This window comes from Amblyomma americanum, chromosome 1 (genome assembly GCF_052857255.1).
Source record: "Amblyomma americanum isolate KBUSLIRL-KWMA chromosome 1, ASM5285725v1, whole genome shotgun sequence".
Classification (NCBI taxonomy): Eukaryota; Metazoa; Arthropoda; class Arachnida; order Ixodida; family Ixodidae; genus Amblyomma; species Amblyomma americanum.
Genome location: NC_135497.1, coordinates 443,490,760 through 443,499,502, shown reverse-complemented (window position 1 = coordinate 443,499,502; position 8,743 = coordinate 443,490,760). Strand labels below are relative to the sequence as shown.

The window sequence follows — 8,743 nt, the reverse complement described above, 5'->3', positions numbered from 1 at the left end:
AGTTTTATCAACTCTGGTTAACAGCAGAAGCTATCGTGAACTTGTTGAGTATTGAGCGAGAGTGGCTACTGTTACCCAGCTGGTGACTCAAAATTGCAGCGCCGAGAGGATCGAATGCGAGAGACCGTGATGGCAGCTGTGGTAGCGTGAGTGCTGCAGAGCGGAAGAAATCTTTCTTGGGGTGCTTACTATGGTTTAAGCATGCGTTTGGCCGGAAATGTTATACGAACTTGAATTAACATTCGGCGCGAACACCAGTGCGGCCATAAAAAAAAATACGAAACACGTCATAACACGGCCTAGCTGGCGTGAGTGCTGAAAGCAGACTGCGGGACGCACGAGAAAAGTAACATGTTGAAGTGTGCTCTATATTTTGGTCGCGCCTGTACAGCTGTTTAACCGGGAGAACCATTTTAAGATGCGTGTTTAGGGTGGAAAGTAATCTGGTCCGACACCTATCCAATGCTCAACTTATTCCTTCTTTCCATAATAAATTGCAGCAAACAAGGAGACACCTTTCTCGTTCTTGACATCAGTCTTCCGTAGGGGTGTTTTCGCTTTGCATGCACAAATTGAGTATAATTTTGGCGCTTGTTTTTTTACGTCTTTTGCCGCCCGTCTTGCCCAGAGTTGCATGGAAAAATTCTTAATATTGCACTGCTGTTGTCAATGTCGTGTGCTACTTGCAAGCAAGCATGTCTCTTGCAGTATGGGGCTCGGGGTGGATCCCAGAAGAACCTAGACGAGTCTTGAAGATGAAGAGTGTACGTTGAGCAAACTGTTTTCGTAGGATGCCACGGTTTGTAGCCACGTGCACAGCACTACGATAGATCATGTCTATACATGGCTTGCACCGACGTCATCAACAGGAATGCTGGGATACGCGGCCGCCATATTCATGACCCACCGCCGCTCCGTGCGCACTGGAGTGGTCGCGGTAGTGCCAGCTCGTGTTGTTTTTCGCGTGTGCGTAACCATTGCAGTCTTAGCATGGTAAACTGCGCCGTTGTGGGCTGCTGCAATCGCAGCGACGTTACAGGGAGAAAGAAAAGGCCAACTAGCGCGAGGTTTTTCTCTCTGCCGAAAGTGATCGAAAACCAGTGCGAGCGAACCAAGACTCTGAGTGCGAAGCGCCGCAGCTTGTGGTTAGCACGCATAAAACGTGCTAATTTCAACCACGAAAGCCCCAATGTGCGCGTCTGCGGTGTGCATTTCATAAAAGGTGAGCCCACTGTATGTATCTCCGTTTTATAGAAAAAAAGCCAACACGACTACGTGGAACGCTTTGAAAACAGCTTTGCGTCCGCAGGAGAACCGTCCAACCTGTTCGACGAGACAAATCCAGACTGGGCCCCGTGTCTCAGTCTCGGCCACGGGACCAGGCATGCTGATTCCGCGCGGCACGATCGCAGAGCAAAAAGACTCGCTCACAAGCGACGGGCCGATGTTGAAGCGACAGCAGTGGCATTGGAGGCGTCGCCGCGTGCCTGTACCGATTCCCCACAGCCACCGCAAGCCGAGGAAGTCAGCGCCGATTAAAATGAGACAGGTCAGTAGGCATTTTTTTTTCATAGTAATGCATGGTCATTTGTGTTTGCTTACGATGCGTTCCAAGGCCTTTGGTGCGTCGGTCCGCTTACCTAGTGCTTGTGATGCCTAGCCAGCATGCAGTTTCGCTGGCTGCCACTCTAGTTTACGAGCTTATAAACTTTTTTTTTTATACAGGAATCGCTGTTCAAACCGACATGACCATGCAAGACATACAGGCACTGGAGCAGCATTCTGTAGTGCTGAATGAACATCTGTACACATTGCAGAAAGAGAAAGATCAGCTCGAGGTGACTGAAGACTCACTGAAAAGTTGTGAAGCAAAGGTGCGACTGTACACTGGGATGCCAAACTTTGCTGCTTTATTTGCTGTGTTCGAAGCACTAGCAAGCTTCATTTCACACAGTGTCAACAATAAGCTCACAATATTTCAAGAATTCGTTCTGTTTATGATGAAGCCAAAAGTAAATCTGCAAAACGCTGACCTTGCATTTCGGTTCAATATTTCAGAGGCTACAGTATCGCGCATTTTCGACAAGTGGCTGCACGTGGCGTATTGCAGACTTAAAGATGAAATAATCTGGCCCACACGAGATGCTTTGCAAAAGACAATGCCACAGGCATTCTACGACTCGTTTGGTGCGAATGTAGCAGTCATCATCGATTGCTTCGAAATCAAGATAGAAAGGCCATCATCGTATCTTCCAAGATGTGAAACATAGTCCCGGTATAAAGGTAGCAATACAGCCAAGTTCCTGATTGGGATTGCTCCACAAGGTGTTGTTACATATATATCCGAAGGTTGGGGAGGCAGGGCAAGTGACAAACATATCACCGAACACTGTGGGTTTTTGGACAACTTGGTGCCTGGAGACGTTGTACTCGCAGACAGGGGTTTTAACATCAGCGAAAGCGTTGGTTTCTACTGCGCAAAGCTTCACGTGCCAGCGTTTACCAGGGGAAAGAAACAACTTTCAGCAGAAGATGTGCAGAGCATAAGAAAGCTCGCAAACGTGCGAATACACGTGGAAAGAGTAATTGGACTCATTAGGAATAAGTTTATTCTTCTGAAGTCTGTCGTGCCAATCGATTACGTTGTGTGCCGGCCAGGAGATGAAGTCGCACCACTCGACAAAATTGTAACTGTGTGTTGTGTGCTATCTAACTTGTGTGTATCAATTGTTGCTGCACCAAAGGACGCCACTGGACAGCAGGCTTGAGCCTCAGTGGATGATTGATTGTGAATTCTGCTTCAGCATGTCTGAATAAAGCACTGGACAGCAGGCTTCGGCCTCAGTGGATAAGTGATTGTGAGTCCTGCTCCTGCATGTCTGAATAAAGCAAACTCAGAAGCTGCTGACGGCATTGTCATTTCTCAACGCCAGATTTCAGCGTGTCCCATATGGGCCACGTGTGTTCCAGCCTCAAGACGCACTTCCAAGGTTGAAACATGAGGCAGCTGTCCAAGTTGTGTTACAGGTTGCTTAGCCTTTGGGTCCTTTGCACTCTGGACAAAACCACAGTGTAGTTTTTGGTGCTCGCTTGAGTGCCACGCATGAAAAGTGGAACCATTTGTAGTGGCAGGATGCGTTGTCGCAAGCAACCATCTTTCCAGTTTCTGGTCCACGGCAAAAACAGTAGACATCACTGGGAGAGTTTACCACTGGACCAGCATGCTGCCTGGTGAAGTAGGTGCTGAAAAGCTCGGGCAGGATTGCATGAATGAAGAATTTTCTTCCAGCAGCCAGAATTTCCTCACAAAAGGGCCTGTCTTTCTGTATTCTCTCCACGTGCAACAAATTAGGTGTCCACACCACGAAGTCGTACCACTGAACATCACATACAGCCATTTGTGTCTGCACTTGGTAGAAATATCCGTGTTGTCGCCGTAGCTGGACTACACCATTGACAGTTTCCAGGCAGGAACCTGCAGTAGCCATCTCTGTAACGTCCTTCACTTCCCTGAGCAAAAATGGGCACTTAAGTTCAACAACACCCTTCCCACAGCATGCGCAACAAACAAGACCGTCTGGTGTTGCTCCAACAAACGGATATCTTGTACTCAGGTGCAGCCCCGACTTGGAGCTCTTGAACATGTCGTGCTTCTCGGCTTCACTGGTTTGGTATGCCCTGAAGGCACGGGGCTCATTTTTCACTCCCCATGTGATGGCAGGCGTCTTCAGCGACTGCTTTTCATGATAGCATATCAGTTTTAGCAGTGATATGCTAGGGTTATCAATGCTTGTGTGGCACACTCTTTTCATTACAGAAGCAGTCACCCTGCCCGCTCGGTACAAAAACCAATTAGACGAGCTGCTCTGTTGCCTTGTCAAAGCTTCAACGGCCTTTACGGTCTCTTCACTTATAATTATTGATGGCATGACATCATTGGCTTTCTTAACCAAAACATCCAAATCATGCGCCAACATTTCTTCGGAGTAGAGGTTTCTCAAACGGGCATCATGCATCGGTACAGGATTTTGAAAGTGTCCATCATATCCGGGGAGGACTGAAAAAATTGAAGGAACAATGCCGGCATCCTGAATTGAGCCGTAAAGCTTGGTACGCTCCTGCTCTGAAAGTGGCGGGACATGAGCCCGCTCCTTGAATGGACCTGCCTCAAAGGAATTGCTATCAAGCTGCCGCTTTTTCCCTTTAGATGATGTGAAGTTTATGACCTTGAGTCGCTTATATTGTACTTTTTCGACATAAGCGGGCAGCCACATATTATCCTTCTGGGTGCAACTTCTTGACTTCATCATTTTGATGCCGGTCTCAACTGCAAACAGGCTCCAACATGGGAGCATGCTTCCCCTGCTCCAGCCATACATGTGCAGTGCGCAGTGATCACAGCGCCATCCTTCTTGCACAAAATCCACACTTGGAGAGTTTTGTGCCCCAGCCTCTGTGAGTGGTTCACCTGCGAAGACAGCGAGAAAAAACGTCGGCTTTACTGACCTATCGTTTCAAAATTGCTGCGGTTCAGTTGCACTTTGCCTAGGGATGTCGTCTTAGAACAAAACATTTGAGCCGTTTTTTTTTCAGAGTTGCGGTGCACGAACTTGTCTGCCTGAACCTGCTCATTTGCAATGCCATTCAGACTGTGCAAAATAAAAACAAAGGCACATAATGGGAGCTGCAACTCGGTTCTTTTAATCTGTGGGAGACTGCGCTGCCCAGCTCGGACTTGGCTGTTCAACGCCGGGTCCTCGAGCGAGCCACCGAGGTCATCACGAAGCAAAGTATTCTGATCACCTAGATTTGACCTCAAGTTCCGTTTTTCTGTTTGTTTTTTGGAACCGATAAGGTTTTTCCGCCTCCTTTCACGCTTTGCGGGCACTTCACGTGCTCGCGTACATAACCGAATGTCGCGCTTCAGATGCACCGCACAGAGCGCTTAGCGCAAACGGCGTACGGACCATTCGTCACAGCTTTGCTCATACAGATTAACAAGGTTTGCAATCATCAAATGGATTCGTAATGCTTACCTCGCCGAGCAGGACAACTTTGCCGTCCTGGAATTCCTTGGTAGAAAGGTGCTTCACCGAGCCGCTTGTAAAATAATTGTGGGACTCCAAAGCTTTGTACGCTTTCATGTTTTCCAAAGTCACAAAGTTCGCGGAAAACACAAGATACGTGACGATGTCGCCTTGCGAAATCTCGGGGAAGCCACTCACATCGGCACTTGTGTCCACTCCGGGCCGCAGCGTGTATGGATCGATATCATCGCACAGTTTTAACTTGTCTTCATAACGAAGGCGAATACTGCCGATGAGTTCAGAGTAATAACCCGCGTTTAAAGGTTCATGCGGCGCCATAGCAGGCACAAATCGGATGAAGAAGAGCTGTGAACGGTGCCGGTGCCACGAATTTGAAAGCATCCGCGGCAGCACAGCACTGAACGAAGACTGAGCGACTGGGTCACAAGCATGGTCGCCGGGTCAACGAGCAGGCGGATGTGACGTCACGTGCAAGCCATGTATATAGTATGCCTCTATCGTTTCACGGGTTGTTTTTAATTTGCTTCTGCTTAGAATCCTCACTGCCGAAAACATCGGTGTGCAATCTTTGCAAGTTGCGCAGTGCTCAACAAGGTTAGCACCTTTCCTATTCCTTAAATCTCTTTCGTGCTCCCTGAGACGGTCGTTGACGGAGCGCCCCGTTTGCCCTATGTAGGACTTGCCACACGTCAAGGGAATTTGTACACGACGCCTGTGGCGCATTCCGCAAAGCGGTTCCCGTGCCTCTTTTTACACCCAGGTTTCTTGTAATCACCTGTGATGCGTCGGGCCAACTGGCCCAGCTTCCGAGGGGCTGAAAAGTCAGTGCTGTGTTCGTCCTTCTTTTCTGTCTTCTGTCTTTTTTTCCTTGGCTAAAAACGTGCCGTTTCGCTGAAGAACTATGAACTTCAAATTACACTGAAGCTTACAGTGCACGGCAAAGCTGTGACTTTTGAGGTCGACTCCAATGCAGCGTGCACCATGGTTAGCAAAGAGACATTTCAAACCGTATGGCATGCACACCCACCCTCTCTGAGGCAGGACAACATACATCTGCGCACCTGGTCAGGTCAGTAACTGCAGGTTGTCGGATCGGCGACAGTAATGGTTCGTCACAAGAACACAGCTTGCAAGCTACCGCTTCTCGTTGTCGAGGGCACTGGATGCAGCTTGTTGGGATGCAATTGGTTTGACAGGCTGGACATCGAGCTTCACGGCATTCACCAGACAACGGAGGAAGGCAGTTGGACCGAGTTGCTACAGCAGCATGAAGACATTTTTCGTGAAGACGCCACAGGACACACGGGTGCACCAGTAAATCTGGAACTGAAGGAGGGGGCAAGCCCCAAGTTTTTGAAGGCACGGCCTGTACCCTTTGCCATGCGCGCATCAACAGAGGCGCAGATTGACAAGTACGTAGAAGACGGTATTTGGGAGCCGGTACAACAGTCAGACTGGGCTACACCGCTAGTATGGGTGTTGAAAAAAGACGGAAGCTTGCGCGCCTGCGGTGCCTACCGCTGTACAGTAAATGAGGCTGCGAAAAAGGCTTCATACTCCCTGCCCACAACAGAGGAAGTGTTTAGCACTTTGAAAGGTGGCCGGGTTTTCAGCACCTTGGACTTGGCTCAAGCTTACACTCAACTTCATGTGACTCCAGCTACAGCACAGATTCTCACAGTGAACACTACAAAGGGGCTGTACAAGGTAAACAGGCTTCCATTTGGTGTTTCAGCCGCCCCAGCAATTTTCCAGCGGTTCATGGAGACCACCTTGAGCGGCTTGCCAGGAGTTTGTGTTTACCTGGACGATATCATCGTGAGTGGAGAAACAGCAAAAGAGCACAAGGACCGCCTAGCGTCAGTTCTCCAGCGGCTGGCTCAGGCAAACCTTCGATTGTGCAAATCCAAGTGTCAGTTTGGTGTAGCGGAGGTTAAATTCCTGGGTCACAAGATTGATGCAGCAGGGATTCACACATCTGAGGAAAAAGTGGAAGCTATCGTGAAGACACCAGCGCCCACAAGTAAGCAGACACTGCAGTAATTTTAGGCATGTTAGCCTTCTATGATCGCTTTCTGGAGCGCCGTACTACAGTGGCAGCAACCCTGTATGAACTTCTGGCAAAGGATAAGACTTGGAAGTGGGAGCAACGGCATCAAAATGCGTTTGATGAGCTCAACCAGGGCTTGTTGTCGAGGACTGTCCTGTCACACTATGACGAAAACAAGCCCCTCTTGATTTCATGTGATGCTTCACCTTATGGTGTAGGTGCCGTGCTTGCTCAGCTGGACAGCCAAGGCAGAGAGGCGCCGATTGCGTTTGCATCCCGGACATTGGGTGCTGCCGAACGTAACCATGCACAACTTGACCGTGAAGGTCTCGCTGTAGTTTTTGCAGCCACCCACTTCCACAAGTACATTGTGGGGCGAGAAGTCACGTTCGTGACTGACCACCAGCCGTTACTGGGGATTCTCGGACCACGGAAGCCAGTACCGGAAATGCTTTCGCCCCGAATGAAAAGGTGGTGCCTTAAACTGTCAGCATACAACTACGACCTCCAGTATCGTGCCGGTAGTCGTCATCAGTATGCAGATGCGCTGAGTAGACTGCCTCTGCCAGACCGCATTGAAGAGCCTAACCCACCTGGAGACGTGCTCATGTTCGAGGCGTTACCACGACCACCGTTGACAGCTGAGGTTGTGGCCACACTAACGCAAGAGGATCCAATTCTAGCAAGGGTCTTTTCAGCAGTACAGAATGGCACCGCGCAGCGTCTGCAGGGAAACAGTTTCACCCCATACCGCAGAAGAGCCACCGAACTTGCTATCCACCGAGGATGCATCAGCTGGGGCTCAAGAATTGTCATACCGGCAGGAGCACGAGAACAGGCCATTTCATTGGTGCACGCAGGCCATCGTAGAATTGTAGCCATGAAGGCTTGTGCACGCAGTTATCTTTGGTGGCCTGGCTTGGATGCCGAGATCGAAACAACTGTCCAGTCATGCGCCCAGTGCCAGCGCACCCAGAACGATCCAAAAAAGGCTCCAGTTCCAAATTGGACTCATTCAACGACACCATGGCACATATTGCACGTGGACTTCGCAGGTCCCGTAGAGGGACATACCTTTTTGGTTGTTGTCGACGCTTTCACCAAGTGGGCGGAGGTGCGACCGATGAACAGCCCGACATCAACAGCAGTCATTAGTGTGCTGCGCTCTTTGTTTGCCACATTTGGCATACCACGCAAGGTTGTGTCGGACAATGGGGCTGCATTTGTGTCTTTCGAGATGCAAGACTTCTACCAGAGAAATGGCATTCGAAGCCTAACGTCAGCCCCTTACCACCCTGCTACAAATGGGCAAGCAGAACGTTATGTCGGAGAACTGAAGAGGGCACTGGCCAGGTAACCGGTTCGCTCAGTGTTCGCTTGTCACGTTTTCTGTTTCGGCAGCATACCACTGTGCATCAGTCAACCGGGCTAACACCGGCTAAAGCCATGTTCGGGCGGGAGCTGCCATACCAGTTGGACCTCATCATTGCTTCGGAAGGACAGGAGGCTGCACAACCTGACCTACCTAGGAGTCGTCTCTCATGCAAGGAGAAGCCGTATGGGTAAAACAATTCAGCAAGGGGCCAGATAGGGCAGAAGGAACTCTGGTTAAGAGGATGGGCTACAGATCTTGGCTTGTGAAATG

At 49.7% G+C, this 8,743-nt stretch overlaps 1 long non-coding RNA gene across 1 annotated transcript; it reads left to right on the top strand.

Moving 5' to 3' along the window:
* The first annotated feature begins 872 nt into the window (after positions 1-872).
* LOC144104109 (uncharacterized) lies at positions 873-2,900 on the top strand. The gene is made up of 2 exons (XR_013308438.1): positions 873-1,549; positions 1,726-2,900. It is a non-coding gene; the product is annotated as an uncharacterized LOC144104109 (long non-coding RNA).
* The last annotated feature ends 5,843 nt before the right edge of the window (positions 2,901-8,743 follow it).